At 41.4% G+C, this 18,599-nt stretch overlaps 1 protein-coding gene and 1 long non-coding RNA gene across 2 annotated transcripts in view; both read right to left on the bottom strand.

The window, feature by feature from the left end:
* Positions 1–6,836, bottom strand: part of PARP11 (poly(ADP-ribose) polymerase family member 11) — a 68,685-nt gene extending 61,849 nt beyond the window's left edge. The window contains exon 1 of the mRNA XM_058743989.1: positions 6,741–6,836. The gene's annotated coding sequence lies outside the window, so the exon portion shown is untranslated. The remainder of the gene's footprint in view (positions 1–6,740) is intronic.
* A 9,637-nt stretch (positions 6,837–16,473) lies between these two features.
* Positions 16,474–17,861, bottom strand: LOC131484068 (uncharacterized). The gene is made up of 2 exons (XR_009247998.1): positions 16,894–17,861; positions 16,474–16,563 (listed from the first exon to the last, which is right to left on the bottom strand). It is a non-coding gene; the product is annotated as an uncharacterized LOC131484068 (long non-coding RNA).
* Between the last annotated feature and the right edge of the window lie 738 nt (positions 17,862–18,599).

Here is an 18,599-nt window from a genome sequence, read left to right as displayed (position 1 = left end):
TTTCCCTCTCGCTCTTTGCCCCTCCCCCACTCGTGCTCTTTCTCAAAAATAAACATAAAAAAAGAAATGTGTTAATGGATTAATAAATAAATGCAAGCATCTTTAAAATGTAAGAAAAACATGAGTTCTTTCCAAAGTAAAAATGTTCAGTGTGCTTTAGTCCTAAAAGCTTCATGAGACCTTCTGTAAGAATGTCAAAGAGCAAACTGGAGCAGAGGGGGCCTGAAGCTGTTTTGTTCTACTGTGGCTGAAGTTTTTGGCTCTCAGTGTCAATAAAGACCTCCACAAGACATAGCTAGGAGGAGGCTTTAGGACCCAAAGCACAATATTTGTCATTCTCCAAAAGTTGTAGGGTCCATCTCTGATGGCACCATCCCCAAGAATAAACTCCTGGACTTCTCATGTGGAATAGGAGCCTGTTAGAAAAACCCCTCAAAGACACACATTTACAGCCAGACTTAGAGGCCTGTGGGAAAAGTAATTCAGAAAACGAACAAGGAAAGCAACAGAAGACTCGGTATCTACATGTCCTGCCTCCTATCCTCTTCTCCAGGCCATGAAAGACAGATCCCGGGGGATTTTAGGGCACAGCACATGTTGCTTTCCCATTTGCTTGGTGTGTACAATCTTACCAGTAGGCTGTGTCCTTCCACCTGCGCCGCAGAGTTTCTGTCTATGCTACCAGGACAGCCCAGCCAGAAACAGTCTGAGGACTGTGCAGGCATAACACTCCCTCCAGGGTTCTCTTGCCCTCTCCATGATTCCCTTTCCTCACGTCCTCCTGGATATCCCTCAAAGTGTTTTGCTTGGTTTTTAGAGACACTATATGGTTTCTCATAGAAGTTTCTTCATTTCATGGGAACATTGTTTCAATGTGTAAAACCTTACACCCACCTAGTGTCTCCATTTCTTTTTTTAATTACATCTTAAGCCCCTGAGACTGGGCATCTACCCAACTTCTTCCACTGTTCCCCTGAAAGCCAGTGACCTTCTTCTTCTCAAATCTGGTGACTTTCCTAAGCTACCCTCCCTGCCCCCTTTCTCAGCCCTGGGGCCTCCCTGGGTTTGGTCACCCAGCTAAAGACTCCTTTCTGAAAATACTCTTCATTCCATCCTCTCTGGCATGCTTGGTTATCTTCACTCCCTTGAGCAAGAAAGTAGGTATGAACTCACAAACCAAGCAATGCCTTTTTTCTGTGTTTTCTGCCTTCCCACCCCAACACACACACACACACACACACACACACACACACACACGTGCATGCACAGCTCCCTAAGTGTGGGTGTCCTGCAACACTTACTCCTTGGGCTATGCTCTTCCTTTTTTTGTCTTTCTCAGTGAACTCATCCCATCTCATGCTTTTTAGCCATCAGCTCAGATGGCAGTGCCCACAGTCTTCATCTCTAATTGTGACTTTCAGAGCTTCTGGGTTGGTGAACACATGGAGATTTCAAGAGAATGGAGTATCTGTATATAGAATGGAAGCTCCATACCCCTTCCCTACACCTTTTCCTATGCATCTCTTCCATCTGAATGGTCATCTGTATCCTTATCATACCTTTTAATGAACTGGTAAATGGAAATATTCTTGGAATAGGAAAAAGAAAACAACAACAGAGAAACTTTCTGCATGGCAAAAAGGGGTCACTTGACCATCAAAGACCCAAATACTCTTTTTGCCTTTGAAGCAAGAGGACATTGAGAAGGTGGAACTGTCAGGATTAAAGAAGATTGTGCTGGCATTAGTTCCTAAAGGGTCCCTGGCCTTGGAAGATGAGTCTCTGACATTTATGATGGTGTGGGAGTTGAAGAGAACTGCAGTTATGAGTCTCTATGAGTGGCAGTGTCCAGGATAAATAAATAAACATAAAAAAGAAAAAAAAAGAAGCATGACAAAGGAGAAATACCTATGGTCATGGCGCCTGAAGTAGACCAGCTAATTGTGACCCTCAGGTCTACTCTGTCTCATGACTTAGAGGATGCCTCCACTTGGTGTCTTCTCAGATTCAGTTAGTGGAGTTAAACACATCTATCCCTTACCAACCTCTTCATGGGTATTTCAGTCTGGTTTTCTAACTTCTCCCTGTCTTACACATTTTCAACTTGGTGGCGAGACCAGCTATAGCTACACGTTTTTGTCACCCCATGTACCAACATATCTGTATTACAACTTTATTTTTCTCTTTTAAAATTTTTATCTTACTTATTTTTGAGACAGAGAGAGAGAGAGCACTTGTGCGTGTGAGGGAGGGAGGGGCAGAGAGAGAGAGAGAGAGAGAGAGAGAGAGAGAGAGAGAGAGAGAATCCCAAGCAGGCTCTGTGCTGTCAGCATGGAACCTGATGTGGGGCTTGATCTCACATCCCTGAGATCATGACCTGAGCCAAAATCAAGAGTCAGATGCTTAACTAAGTCACCCAGACACCCCTGTATCTCACCTTTATACCACTGCTATGGATGAGCTGGCCCTGGTCCTTGCAAAGGCCACTTTCTCCATGCACACACCAGATCCCATCCTGCAAATTTACTCAGACATTTTCCTAGCAATTCTCCTCTCTGTTCTGGAGAATCACTTCTCTGCTCTCTACTGGATCTGTCCCATGAGCATTCAGACATGGCTCTATCTTAAACACACACACACACACACACACACACACACACACACACACACACAGGAAACCTCCCTAACCCCACTTCCTCCTCCAGCTGCCATCCCGTTTCTCTTCTTTACACAGCAAAACTCCTTTCAGTAGTTGTTTATACTCATAGTCTCCAATCTTTCTTCTCCCATATTCTCTGTTGAACTTGGTCTCATTAGGATTTCACAGCACCCTACCCTCCCATGCCCTCCCACGCATGCCATCACTGCCAAGACCGTTCCTATGAAAATCACCAATAATTGCCTCACCATTGCAGTCTGCGGTCCTCCCAAGTAATCACTGTGCCTGACCCCTTGGCAGCATTTGGCCAAGTTGATCACTCCATCCTTCTTTAATACACTCTCTTCACTTGGCTTCTGGGAAGCCACCCTCTTCGGATTTTCCTTCTTCCTTCCTGGATATAGCTTTCCAGTCTCCTTTGTTGATTCCACCTTATTCCCCACTTCTTACTGTTTGAATGTCCAGGACCCAGTCCCTAGACTTCTTTCTAATTACTCTCTCTCCCTGAGTGACCTCATCCAGTCCATGGTTTTAAATATTATCAATATGCCTATGATGCCTGCATTTGGAATTGCATGTACATGTATCCAATTGCCCATTCACAATCTCTATTTGGATGTATAAGAGGCATCTGAAGGCATCCAAAACTGAATTCTGGTCTTGATACCAAAACTTGGTCTTCTCACAAACTTCTCCATCTTAGTCAATGGCATTCTTCTGGTTGGTGGGGCTTAAAATCTTAGAATCCAATCTCCTTCCTCCCCCCACCCCCTGCTCCCTCTCTCTTCTCTCATATTCTATGGTGATCCTTCTGCAAATCCTGTTCTCTTTACCTTCAGCGTAATGTGCATAATACAACTGCAACCCACCACTTCCAAGGTACTTCCTTAGTCCAGTCACCATGTAATGGCCTCCTAACTCCCTGCTTGTGCCTGGCTGCCTACATGCTATTCTCAACAGAGCTCTCAGAGCAATCCCGTGTAGCCTGAGTTTGTCACTTCCCTGCCTCCCACGATGACCTGAACAAAGATCAAAGTGTCTACAGTGGTCTGCGAGTCCCTCCATGGTCTGAAGCCCTGTTGCCTGTTGTGCCCCATTTCTAAATTCTCTCCCCCTTGCCTTCTCCACTCTACCTATGCTGGCCTCTGCTCCACCTCAAACATGCTGGGTGTGGTCCCACCTCTGGATCTGCCCTTGCTCTTTCCTCTACCCCAATACTCTTCTCCAAATATCTATATGACTTGCTTCCTTACTTCTTCAGGTTTGTATTCCAATTTCATCTCCTGCTGAAGATGTCCCACTTACTCTATTTAAATAGCCCTCTTCCCAGTCTCAAAGCTCCCTAACTCCCTTACCCTGCTTGGATTTTTCCACAGCCTTATCACCAACTGTCATTATGTATATTTACTTGTTTTTCTTTTTCTTTTAATAGCCTACCTTTCCCTTTTAAAATGTAAGCTCCGTGATGGCAGGGATTTTTGTCTGTCTTGTTAACTTCTGAACCCTCATTGACTAAAATGTGGACACATAGTAAATACGTGTCAAGTACCTGAATGAGTGAATGGATTTCTCCCTTGAAGATGATTTTCAGGGGTGCCTCAGTGGCTAGTCAATTGAGTGTCTGACTCTTGATTTCAGCTCAGGTCATGATCCCAGGGTCATGGGATCATGTCCTGTGCTGGGCATGGAGCCTGCTTAAGTTTCTCTCTCCCCCCACCCCCACCCCTGCCGCTCCTTCTCCTCTCCCATGCTTGCTGTCTCTCTCCCTCTAAAATAATTTTTTTTAAATGATTTTCAGATTTCCTCTTATATTCTCCATTTTAGCTACCAGGCCTAGTTTAGAACTTATTTTCTCAAGTCTGTATTACTATAATATCCTATGCCCTGGTGTCCTTTAGTAACAGAACCAAGACTATTAAACAGGTTTCCTGATTCTCAGCCTAGATTACCTCCACTGCCTAGTCATTCCAGCCTCTAAATATTTTTAATGTTCTGTTAGTAGTGCCCATCTACGATGGCAGGCTTAGCCAGAAACTCATGGAGAACATAAGCTTTGATTATGCTTGAGAACCCTGTTTAAGCAGTCATAGGAACAAACTTTTGCCCCCATTCTTAGAGGTTCTAACGTCTTAAATTATATTCTTGTCAGACTTTGTGGTTAAAAAACCACAGCACAGAAAGTGAGTACATTATTGGGAATGGAGGAGCTTGGACAAGCTGAGTAACATAAATACATTCTTTTTGGAACCCCTGGAGTTTCTGGGAGCCCCTCTTCCAAGAGAATAACAAGGCTGAATTGAGTGTAAGAGACATATCTGTGATTTTCATAACCTTTGCTCCCTCCTTTTCCATGTGGCAGAAGGCTTTCTCTCTGAAACCAGGAAAAACAATGGAGCCACAGCATGGCCCTGGGCTTTGCAAACCCAAATACCTAGCAGGACCAAGTAGAGAATGTAAATGAGGAAAGAAGTACAGATCATGAAGACTTGGGGAGGGCATGATCTCCCTAAAGGGATCACCTCTCTTCAACTTGGCCAGTGGTTGCCGGGGGAAAAATGTGGGTCCACAAATTTTCAAAAGAAGCTGGAAATCTGGAATTTGATGATGGAAAAATCTCCTAAATTGTAAATGTTGACAATATATTCAATTTTTTTTTAAATGCCATATGGTTCACAAAACACATCTCTGGGCTATATTGGTCCTGTGAGCTGCTTTCCCTACAACCTATCAGGCAGGAAAAAGAGAATAAGCAGTAGGGTCATACAGATTGAATTAGACTCTTGGCTCGATCTATTAGATCACAGACAATGTTATTTCAAGTTACTTAAACCAAGCTTCATGTTTTCCATCTCCAAATTCAGGACAGTGCTTACAGGAGTGATATACAAATTAAATGAAATAGTGTTGTTGGCACTCAATGTTAATTTCCCTTCTTTCTTATTCTCTGCCCTCTCCCCTCTTTCGCATTGCACAATAAACTGGAAAGAACAGCTCCTCCACATTCTTATTTGAAGCAAGTTAAGCAACATTTTTTATCATTTGTCATACATTTTTCTAGGCAAATTGAACATGATGAGCCTAAAAGTACACCAGTTGTTTACCAGACCTCATTTGCATCTGTGATAGGAAGCAAACCTGAAGAGGAACTTTTTGGTTGTTACTCTGTTTCGCTTTATTTTATTGTGTTTTATTTTTAAAGGACAGGAGGACAGAGGATGTATTAAAGAAACATTCTTCCCCAAATTAAATCAAATTCAGAAAACACGATGTCCAGCCGCAAAGGGGACCCCGGCACAGCCAGAAGAGAAAACTCCACAGCACTCCTTAGGTTTTCAAAAAGCCTTTACAAAAGTGGGAGGGAGGGGCACAGAATCAGAGCAGAAAAGCAGAGTGTCACTTGCTTGTAGCCACCACGTTAGCAAGTCAGGGGCTCAGAAGGAGCTGAGACTTGCAAAAAGTGCTCAGGAACAGCAGAAAGGGCTTTATGCAAATATGTTCTGCTCAGGAAGACTAGGGAAGGACAGGTCCAGTGCTTAGGACAGAGGATGTAATGCTAGCAGGTGAGAGATACGAAGCAGAGTTACTCAACTCCTACTTAGCTTCCATCCTATCTCCAAGAGGATCTTTAAGCTGGAAAGAGTATAAACATGGTGAAGAGGAAATTGCAGCCCTAGGTGCGAAGCTCCTTAGAAAATAAATACCTGGCCTCTCTAAATAAGCTCAGGTCTCCAGGCCCTGACAAATTACATGCCTGGGGACTGAAACAGCTTGTAGATTTAATCACAGAACCATTGTCAGTAATCTTTCAGGAATCTCTGGAGGGATGCCAAAGAAATAGTGATGGGCAGCTGTCCTAGTTGTGAAAAGGGAGACTACGTAGGTTCGGGAAAGTCTGCACTGTTCAGTTTAATTTTGATCCCAGCAAACCCTAACCTGGGTTATTAAAGAGTGAGATTATAATCACATCAAAAAGGAAGTGGTATTCTCAAGAAGCCAGTACAAATTCATGCAGAATAAACCACATCATACTGACATCATTTCATATTTTTTACATTTTTTTTGAAAGGTTACCAAAACTCACCGGATTATTCCAGAGGGAGCGAATCTTTCAGCAGGGCTTTTGACAAAGTTTCTCATGGTAAGACGAATAGATAAGGACCAGATGCTTTCCAGTTGAGTGAAGGTACAACCAGGCAAACCACGGCATCCAGAAAGCATTGCACGATTGAGCGAAGTCACCCAAGGAGAGGTAGATACAACAAGATGCCTCTGGTCCCTGTTTGGGACCGGTTCCGTTGAAAATCTTTCAGTGACATGCACTATATGCCAACATGTAAATATGGGCTGACACAAAATGAAATATAAATAATATGCTGCATGACAGAAACAGGATATGGTCTGCCTGAACAAGGAGCCAAAACAAACACAGTGGAATTTAATGGGGGGGGGGGGAGAGGAATGAAAGTTTTTCATTTTGATTTAAAGAAAACAACAACTCAGTTATTAAAACTGTTGACAATAGTTAATGTAAAGAAGTCTTGAGGACTTGAGCTCAAAAAGCTCAACATAAGCCAAAAGTTCTGACATGGCTACAAAAGACTAATGTTCATCAGGCAACAGAGAGGGAAGCATAGGGCGCTCCCCTGCCCCCCACCAGTCATGAGCATGCCATTGGGCCACTTCCCTCAGGGTCTCAGGGTTTGCCCTAGGCACTGGGTTTCTCCTTCATATTAAGCTTTGTGGGCCTTTGTCATTTTTTTTTTTTTAGTTATAAAATCAAAATATAATCATTAGAAACTTAGAAATGTAGAGAGGTAAAAAAAGAACATGAAAGCAATCTAGTTCTCTCATCAGTTGAGGATCACTACTGATTTCATTTTGGTATGCATCCTTCAGATCTTTTTTAGTGTAAGGAGGAGGCAAAGGGGAGAAAGTTTTAAAAAGGGGAAAACGTACGGGCACCAGGGTGGCTCAGGCGGTTAAGTGTCCTACTGTTGATTTCGGCTCAAGTCATGATCTCATGGTTTGTGAGTTCGAGCCCCACGTCAGCTTCTGAGCTGACAGCATGGAGCCTGCTTGGGATTCTCTTTCCCTCTGCCCCTTCCCCCAGGATTGCATTGTCCCTCCCCCCCCCCCAGCCCCCACCTCTCCCTCTCTCTCCCAAAATAAATAAAACTGTGGCTTATGTAGTTTTATATGGTTTTAAAAAGTAACGTCGTATCCTGAATTATCTCCCCAACTCATTATATATCCTTTAAAAACACAGCTTTAATAGTTACACATTCTATTATCATATAGATATGCCTTAATCTGTTTACATTGACTCATTTAGGTTGTTTACATTGTTTACATTGACTCATTTAAGCTGTTTCTTTTTAGAGGTGTGGCAGGGAGATGACACCAGATTTTAAAGGGGATACCGACAAAGCAGTGAGCAACTCAGGGTGGGCAGCAAATTAAGAGAAGGCTCTTGGAAACCTTGTCATGAGAGGGGCAGTTAGAAAATGAGAATGTTTGTCCCAGGGAAGGGCAGACTGAGAGAACCCTGAAAGTTGTCTTCAAATCCTTGAAGAGCTGTCACAGGGGAGAGAGAGAGAATTAGTGCTGTGTTGCTCCAGAGGTTGAATGAAGAGAGTGGAAACAGGTTGGGGGGAGTCTGATCACAGCTCCATCTATCACGATTCCTGCTGCCTACCAATGGCCACCATGGGAAATGCTCAAGCTGAGGCAGGATGGCCACCCGGGGCAGGAATTTGTGGACCGGATTCCTCCATGGCGTGGGAGGCAGAAATAATAACCTCAAAGATTTCTTCCAACTGGAAGGTTTGGTGTTGCTTTCTAAGTAACAAAACTGCCCTTCGGTGACCTTGCTTGCATGAAGAATTTATGGCAGGTAAGGAGGACAGAAGTCGATGTCATTAATTTTACTGCCAGGGTGAGCACTGTAGCTCAGAGATACAATATACATCTTTGTGCTCTGTATTGGTTCTCATCTAGATAGCAGTTTACAGTCAACAATGTGTTTTTCATATACACCTTGTAATTTCATTCTTGTAACAGCTTTGCGAAGTAGGTGTTATCATTCTCCCACATTGAAAAACGAGAAAATTGAGGCCTAAAGTGCTCAAGTGACACAGCCCAATCCTCCAGCTCCTGTTCCCTGGTACTTTCCACGATAAGATGTCACTCCTCTGGTGTGAGTCCCTGGGCGGTCTTTTATGGGCTCCCATAGGAGGGTCTTTTCTCCTTTACACTGTGTGTATTTCATAGCTAGGCTGCTAGATTTTAAAAACCCATTCGGGTAAGATTATATGTTATTTTTCTTTTTCCATGCCATCCTCCTGTTACTCAACGATGTCTCTAGAATGCAGATCCAACCATGTCAGCCCCCTGTTTAGATATCTCTAGTTTCCCGTTGTCTCCCACAGTGACTCCTAACCCAGTTGGGAGGGGACATTTTGGAATCTTAGCAGGAAATGAAGCATGGTTCAAAGCATCAGACATTATTTGAAAAGAAAAATTAAAGCTCTTGGCTCATAAATACATTTCCTGCTTGGTAGTGATATATAGGCAATACTATAGCCCTCAATCTTTTTGGGAGAGCATATTATTTTGAGAGTGCAGATGAGTGCATGGGATTTTAATTTTTATCAAAGGGACCAATAAGGTTTTAATGCTGCTGTTTGAGAAACACTGATGAAATAATGCCACCTCTTTCACGTATCAGATTTTTAAATAGTCAGGCTTATGTCTGGGCTCTCTATCTTCTATTGGTCTAGGTTTCTATGTCGAAGCAATTCCATCTTTTTTTAAATTAATGTTTTAAAGTGTATTTATTTTTGAGACAGTCAGAGAGAGTATGAGTGGGAGAGGGATAGAGAGAGAAAGGAAAGAGAGAGAGAGAATCCCAAGCAGGCTCCATGCTCCTCATTGAGCCTGATGCAGGGCTCGATCCCACAACTGTGAGACCATGACCTGAGCTGAAATCAAGAGTCGGACTCTTAACCCACTGAGACACCCAGGAACCCCAAAGCAATTCCAGCTTAATTATTGTGACTTGATAGGATGTTTTGACAGGACAAGCGCCTCTAATGTTTTTCCCTCCAAAATTGTCTTAGCTATTCTTGGCCCTTTGTTCTTCCATATTAATTTTAGTATGAGTTTTTCAAGGTCCTTGAAAAAAAAAACCCTCATTTTAATTTTGGTTGTCACTGCACTGAAATCATGGATTTAAATTGGGGGGAAAAGCTGACAAGCTAATGATATTGAGTCCTTCCATCCATTTATCCAGGTGTGGCAGGGTATGCTGGTCACCTACTCATTAGCGACATGCCCTACCCCATGCCTTTCTTGTTGGTAGAACAACAAGCCCCATGATAGAGGCTGCAGACAGGAGATGCTCTCCCAGCTCCCTTACTGGCAGGCATGACCTCAGGACGTCCTCCTGGGCAGTGGGGCATAAGGTGAAGATTTATGAGAAAGGTTTGATAATAATGGATGTGTGAAGAGATACTTCTACGTCCTTCAGAACAGGGCTATGTGAGGAAGACTTTGCACACAGACTAGAGTTAGGACATCTAATCTGCAACCCTGAGAAGACAAATCTGAGGATAAAAGCCTTGCTGGAGAGGACACAGCATAAAGATGGAAAGAGCTTGAGTGTTTGATGACATCTTGAGTGGCAGAATTAAACAACCCTGGACCTGCTTATGCTGGACTTCTTATGCAAAATAATAAACATTCTCTGATTTAAGACATTTTTGGTTGGGTATCTGTTACTAGCATGTGAAAGCATCCTGATGAATGTAACAGGCATTTTTTTTTCCATTTCCTTCAGTATTATTTCCTAATTTTTGCCACAGACACTTCTTACATTTTTGTGAATAAAACATTTTAAAAATTATATTTCTTATTATCTGCTACTGATGATGAGGTAGGCTACTGACTTGTTTGTTGGTCTTATATCCAGCCTTCGTGATCACTTTTATTAATTCCCAAAAGTTTGTCTAGAAAATCTCATACTATCATATCATCTGCAAGTAGGGACAGTTTTCCTTTTGATTTTAAATTCTTGTGTCTATTACCTATTTTCTTTATCTTATTGTATTACTTAGGCTTTCAGTAAAGTATTGAGAAGGAGCAGTTACAGTAAGCAGTCCTGGCTCCTCTTGACTCTGATAGGAATCCTTATGAAGTTTTATATCTTAGGTCTCAGTGTGGCATGACTCCAGGTCTAAATAGCAGTGGATTAAACAAGATAGAAATGTATTTCTCACATTCAAGGTGTCCAGAGGTAGTCCATTCAAATGGCACACAGCGAGCGCATCGCAGTCTGAGAGATTCTGGTTTCTACTTTCACATTCCACCATCTTCATGGGAAAGGTGGAAAAGCTTTTCCCAATAGGTGAAGAAAAATATTTAATATAATTTATCACAGACATGGGGCGCCTGTGTAGCTCAGTCAATTAAGCATCTGACTTCAGCCAGGTCATGATCTCATGGTTTGTGAGTTCGAGCCCCGTGTCAGGCTCTGTGCTGACAGCTCAGAGCCTGGATCCTGCTTTGGATTCTGTGTCTTGCCCTCTCTCTGCTCTTCCCCTGCTCATGCTCTGTCTCTCTCTCCTTCAAAATTAAACAAACATTTAAAAAATTAAAAAAAAAGAATTTGTCACAGACTTGTGATTTTTTTTTAAACCTTAACAAACTAGGACTAGAACATATGGCCAAGGTTGTTGACTTCATCCAGTATTTATTCTCCCCTTCTCCCATTGTAAAAATAAACTTCAACCTTTTCATCTGAATTTTCAAGTTTATTTGCATACATTTATCTATTTTCTCCCCATGGTTTGTTTACTCCATATCTTAATGTGGTATGCGTATGTTCTTTTTTCGTTCTTTTCTGTTGTACTTCTCAATATTGTTTATTTATGCCTTTTTTTCTTGGGTAGCCTTGCTAAATATTTTTCTTTTATTCAAAAAATCCAATCTTACTCATTGATCTTTTGATACAGTTTGTTTTCTAATTTATTGATCTCTCTTTTAGCTTTATTATCTCCTTCCTTCTGGTGTTTCTAGGCTTTTTCTGAGTTGAATTGATTGTACATTCATGTAATTTTCATCTTTCTTTTTATAAATTAATTGTAGGTTCTAATTTTACCTTTTTTTTTACATAGCCCTGATGAAAAGTTCAGAATCAGAATAAAGAATATCACACAAAACAATTCATGAAAATTAAATACAAATCCCTTAATGATTATGAAAAAAAAGGATCTAGGCAATGGGTTTGAAGGGACTGAATATGTACCATTATGTAGCTCTATGTACAAAATTATACCTTTTAATTTCACTCTAGCTGCATCTTACGTTTATATGTGACCCTTTCATTTTTATTTAGTTTAAAATATTTTAGACTTTCCACTGTGATTTCCTCTTGAACCCAAAAACTATTTAGGAGAGCATTTTTAAGCTCCCAAACATGTTTGTTCCTTTGTTTGTTTTTAACTTAAAAAAAAAAAAAAAAAAACCCTGGGGGGATTCCTAGGGAGTTCAGTCAGTTAAGCATCTGACTCTTGATCTCAGCTCAGGTCATGATCTCAGGGTTTGTGCGTTGAAGCTCCTCATTGGGCTCTGCTGATGGTGCAGAGCCTGTTTGGGGTTCTGTCTCTCCTTCTCTCTGCTCCTCCCTGCTTGTGTTCTCTCTCTCTCTCTCTCTCTCTCTCTCTCTCTCTCTAAATAAACTCAAAAAAATCAAAAAAACAAAAAACAAAAAAGAACAAAACACCTGGGCACCTGGGTGGCTCAGTCAGTTAAGTGGCCAGCTTCAGCTCAAGTCATAATCTTCCGTTTCGCGGATTTGACCCCTGCGTCGGACTCTGTGCTGACAGCTCAGAGCCTGGAGCCTGCTTTGGATTCTAGGTCTCCCTCTCTGCCCCCCGCCCCCTGCTCTCACGCTTTGTCTCTCTCTCTCTCTCAAAAATAAATAATTAAAAAAAAAAAAACAAAAAACAAAAAAAAAAACCTCCCCTCTGGCTTATAGGTGTCTAACTTAATCACACAGTGATCAGAAAATATGTATAATTCATTTGTAAGTAGTGTGAATTATTATTATCCTTCTTTTGTCTTTTTTAAATTTGCTTTTTCCTTTTCTATGTGCTTTTAGATTGATAGCTTTTACCACTACTTTTTCTTCTGCTTATGGTATGCATTTCTATCCTTTAAAATATTATATTTATCCTTAAACAGTCAACAATAATATACTTTTTAAAAAAAATAACAAATCTCAAGGGCGCCTGGGTGACTCAGTCAGTTGAGCGTCCAACTTTGGCTCAGGTCATGATCTCACGGTTTGTGAGTTCAAACCCTGTGTCGGGCTCTGTGCTGACAGCTCAGAACCTGGAGCCTGCTTCCGATTCTGTCTCCCTCTATCTCTCTGCCCCTCGCCTGCTTGTGCTCTATCGCTCTTTCTCTCTCAAAAATAAATAAACATGAAAAAAAAATTTAATTAACAAATCTAAACTTTTTCAATATTTTTAAACTTTTTTCAATATTTTTATTCTGATAATACATAAAATTCATCTATAAAACTTCTTCCTCTTCCATTTTATTATTCTCTTGAACTCTACTTTCACTGCTTTATAAATAAAAAGTATTACTTTTATTGTCAGTAATTCACTATATTTAGTAACATATTTAATTAATTTCTGTATACTCAATTATTTTTCCATTTTCTTGTCAAAATATAACATAATAAGTTCTGCTAGTGAGGATTAGTTGGTGGCAAGATTTTAGCCTTTTCATTTCTGAAATGTTTCTATTTTATACTGTATTTTTAAAATTTTATACTGCATTTTGACTCAGCTGAATATAAATTTCCCTTAGCACTTTGAAGATACGATTCCTATATTTCTTGGCTTCTATTGCTACGGGTGGAAAGTTGAAGGCACAACTTCAGTCTAATTGTTAATCTTTCACAAGTAATCTATTTTTTCTTCTCTGGTAACTTTAAAGATTTTTCTTTTATTGAATTTGTTACACAGTTTCACTGTGATATAGATGTATCTTTATCCTGCTAGATACCCAAAGTGCACTTTTGATTTGAATTCTCATGCTTTCCTTTAATTCTGGAAAATTCTGAGCTACTCTCTTTCAAAAAATGGCTTCTCCATTGCTCCTTCAAGTTTTCCTTTTGCTGGTACTCAAATTAGAGATGTGTGTTGCAACATCTCATTTAATCTTCCATTCCTTTAACTATTCTCTTTAAAATTTTGTATTTCTTTGTTTTATTGTACTAAATCTGGGTGAATTTGTCAGCACTATCTTCTCATTTACTAATGATCTCTTAAACTGTGCCCAAAGGATTTATCCTGCCTATTCAGTTTCTTATTCCATTCAATAATATATTTTTAGGTTCCAAGATTTTCAGCAGATCATTTTTGCATACCTACATGTGGTGATTTGCAAAATGGCCTCAAATTCATCCCATTCCTACATGCATGTCCCTTTGCAATGTGACTTTGAGGTTCTCCTCATGAAAAAGTGGATTCTCTTTCTCCATCCTTGAATCTGGGATTAGCTCTGTGACTCTCTTTGACCAGGGGACATTGGCAAATATAATTCAAACAAGGGCTTGAGAAGAGCTTGTACACTGGAGCTTGTCCTTTTTTCTGGCTGCAGGAAAATGCTATCTCCGTGCGCAGAAGCCAGGACTGGCTTCCTAAAAGATGAGAAAGCACAATAAGAGGCCACCTAGCTGTCCCAGTGACTCCAGCTGAGGCCCCAAGTGTGCAAATAAGGCCATCCTGGACCATGCAGCTCCAGCTAAGCCAGTTCAGATCAGAACTGCCTACTCAACACAAAACCGTAAGATACAACACAGGTTTGATTTTTGAGCCACTGAGTTTTGGGGCGGTTTGTGATGTAACCAAAGGTTATTGATACTAAATCTATCTAGTTCAATTTCTCCCTGTTATCTGTCACAACTTTTGCTCGTTGTAAATGTATCTAATTTCTTTTTAATATCTTTAATCATCTTACGTGAGTTCTTGTCAAATTGCTTCATAAATTGTTTTTTCACTGGAGTTACGGATTGATTTTGTTGATTGTCTCATTTCTACATACATTCTGGAAAGTTTGCAGACTCATTTTGCATGAGAGGATTTCTGTTTTGTTTGTTTTGATCTCTCTTGCACCAATTGAGAAGTTTTGTGGATGCTTTCACCCAGGACCCTGCACTCTCGGTCCTTCACCAGTTTATAGTGATGTCGAGGGGCTCCCGCCCCACAGTGACAATGAGAGTATTACAGAGTCCATCGCAGAACCTGGATCAGTTCCTAGTTAGGAGGTTGGGTCTTAGATCTTCCTTCCCTGGCCCCAGATCTTCTGAGAGAGTCAGACCCTGTCTCCAGGGAGTTAGTCTGCTACCATCATCTTGTGCATAGAGGCTCAGTCCTGGTTGCCCCCAAAGGAGTTAGGCTTCTTCCTGCTGCTGTCTGATTTGGACTTGGAGCCCCACAAGCCCATGGCTCCATCCACTCTCACTGCTCTGCAGTGATCCAGAAAGATATTGTTTTCTCGTATTTGAGTTTGGCTACATCTTATTATGTTTGCTTTTCTTTTTACACTTGTCGTTTATTGCTTTATGCTTAGAGAGCAGGGAAATATAAAATTAAGGAAAGCCAAATTAACAGGCTATCCATTTCAGACAAGTTTCTCCCTAAAAATTGAAACATAAACTCCTCAGGCTGCCTTTCAACATCTTTTGCAATTCAGATCCACCCCACTTCCACTGCCAAGCGTCCCACACTCCATTGACATGGGGTTTCCTGCTGTTCCCTGAACATTCATGCTCCTGTGCCTTTACACCTGTGTTCCTTCTGTCAGCATGGCCCTCCTGCCACACCTTTAACTTTAAGACCTTGATCAAAACTCATTTCAACTGGGAAGCTGGCTCCAGATCCTACAGGCTAAGCTATTTCTATTTCCTCTCTGCACAATGCACTCAATACATATAAACTGAATGAATGAATGGATGAATCATATGATAAGCAAGATTGAGTGAACACACAAGACATGTGACTTACTGCCATATTGCTACCTCTGTGGTCAGTTGTTGTTTATCTAAGTGTCTGCTCTGAGCGACTGTGTAAGTAGGGGGAAAGCAGTGGACACAGTTTTTCCATGAAGGTTGTCTTGTATCATGGCCATTAAGTTAATTCTGCATGAAGCCAGTCAAGATAGCCTAATATACTTTTGTAAAAGTGTGGCCTTTACAACTATTAAGGCAAGACGATTAGGGACAAACCGTCTCATTTCCTTCCTCAATTTCACAGCATTCTTTTTTTTTTTTTTAACGTTTATTTTTGAGACAGAGAGAGACAGAGCATGAATGGGGGAGGGGCAGAGAGAGGGAGACACAGAATCTGAAACAGGCTCCAGGCTCTGAGCCATCAGCCCAGAGCCCTACGCGGGGCTTGAACTCACAGACCGCGAGATAGTGACCTGAGCTGAAGTCGGACGCTTAACCGACTGAGCCACCCAGACGCCCCAACACAGCATTCTTTTAAAAAGAGAAGAGATGTTAGCATGAGCGCTGGGTTGGTTTTTTTTTTTTTTTCCATTTCAGGAATGTTAAAAATATGATGGAAAAAAGCTTAATTACTTCAAGGTCTAGTATGTTTAAATGCTTTAACATCTATAAAAGCCCAATTGTATCTTTCTGTTCATTATGATTCTATCTCAGGAGAAGGGTTACATTTTTTTGGTCCCTTTTTGACAAGGAGAAGATAATTTATCAAGGAAAATGGCACCAAATGGCATGTTTTTTGAGCAAAAATATTTACTTAATTGTCCAACTTTTCTGGACTCCTTCAGGATACTATTTCTTCCTCAGGAACAGAATGAAGGCTCTGTGACACGGAAAAAACAAAAAACAGTTTCAGTCTGGGTGCGGGATACTTGTGCTTTCTTTTCCTCCAGCTCAGTTGCTCGGCTATGGCAAAAACAGAAATTCAACTGAGTAGCATTTTTGTTCTAAAAACATCTAAAATTCATCTTGAATCCGTATCTCTTCTGGGGAGAGAAACTAAATCCATTCTAACAAGTAATTAAGCAAACAAACAAAAACTCCCCTAAAACCACAGTCTCCTCTGGCACCTGTCTACGCCTGCTTCCTACCTGCACCTCCGCCCCTGGAGCTTCTTTGGGAGCCACCTCCTTCCGCACGTGCCATCTCTCACCTGGCCCACTGTCACGGAGGGCTCACTCCGGGACACAGGGCTGAGTCACACCAAAGCTGCATGCGGGTAAGACAGAACTGTGGGTAAGACAGCTGAGAACGAGAAGTGGTCGTCCCATGTCACGTTACAACTTTATTCCTGATTCCACTAGTCGTCCCAGCTTCCTGAGAACTCCAGATGAAATTTATTCGAGATTTCATATCCCTGGTAATTCAGGGGGGGAAAAAGCCTAAAATTTTTCTCCAAATCTCTATTTCCCAGCACATTCTTAACTCAGGCTCAAGGCTTTATTCATTCAATTTCACTTAACAAAAAGGCATTAACTACTTCCTCTGCTCTGTGCTGTATTTCCTATAGATATTGACTTTGAATCCATGGTAAGCCCTCAGAAAGGATTTAGAGTTTGGACAATTTAGAATTTTTTTTTAAAACATTTTATTTTTAAGTAGTCTCTACACCCAACACCGAGCTGAAACCCACCATCCGGAGATCAAGAGTCATGTTCCGCTGACTGAGCCAGCCAGGTGCCCCTAAACAATTTAGAATTCTGAATCAACTTCACCATCTACAAAAAGGATCCAAAGTTAATAAATTGTCTTTTCTACTTGTACAACCAACTATCTCACTGTACTTGAGCAATTATGGCATATCCCAGAGAAGGAGATAAGGGAGAGGGACGTGGGGAATTTTTTATTTACAGAAAAAGTATCTAGGGGTACCTTTTGGCTCATTGTCTTAATTTTTTATGCTAAGTATCTGTATGAATTTTTGCAAAGGAGAACAAGATTCACGATAGAGGTAAGTCAAACCATTATACTGTACACCTTAAACTTATCCAGGGATGCATGTCAATTATATCTCAATAGAATGGAAAAAAATAAAAGAACAAAAATTACAGAAAGAAGTACTGCTGAAGGAAAGGGTATCAGCCACAGTTCTTAGACATGTCATTGTGGTACATTTAGTTTCATCTCAAGTCCTGTATATGAGCACCTGCTAGGTGCTAGGCACTGCATTAATGTCGAGAGTAAGTTCTATTTCTGCCCAATAGAGATATAATGCAAGCTACACGTGTAATTTTAAAGTTGCTATAAGCCACGTTAAAACCATTACAAGGACATAGGTGAATGTGGTCTGGTCTGACCAACCTTCAGTCTCACCCTACCATTCCCACCCTCTGCCCCAGAACTTCAGCCTCCCAGGGCCACTAAGTTCCTCCTACAAGCCCGTCTGTTCCTCCTTGGGCCTTCCACTAGTTCCTGCCTCTGCCTGGTGGCTCCTCCCATGTTGTTGCCCCGAATTCTTGTCATCTGGTAGAGTAATGCAGTGATGGCTGATAGGAGCCTGGTGTCGATGCAGCCCTGGTCACGATGAAGGAGGGAACACGACTTTCATCCAGTCATAAAGAATGGAATCCAAATGGTGGAACTTTGGACTCCATGACAACAGGCTTTCATCTGGGAATGTGTAGACTGTTTTCACCGAGGAACTTGAAGCTAACAGGGTGGGTGACACCATAAACCCATTCTACCCTCTATCCGCTAAGCCATGTACCCTGGCACAGAGCTGCCATCTTCTCGAAGGAAAGAATGGTTTTTCTAACTTCTACAAAGCCACTGTATTGGCCAGTGGCAGCTCTGTGCTGCAGGTGGAGGAGGAAAGAGCCCTCACCAGCCCCTCTTAAAATGTATCTTGCAAGTGGCTCC

Source organism: Neofelis nebulosa, chromosome 8 (genome assembly GCF_028018385.1).
Source record: "Neofelis nebulosa isolate mNeoNeb1 chromosome 8, mNeoNeb1.pri, whole genome shotgun sequence".
NCBI lineage: Eukaryota > Metazoa > Chordata > Mammalia > Carnivora > Felidae > Neofelis > Neofelis nebulosa.
This window is presented reverse-complemented; position numbering and strand designations above follow the sequence as displayed.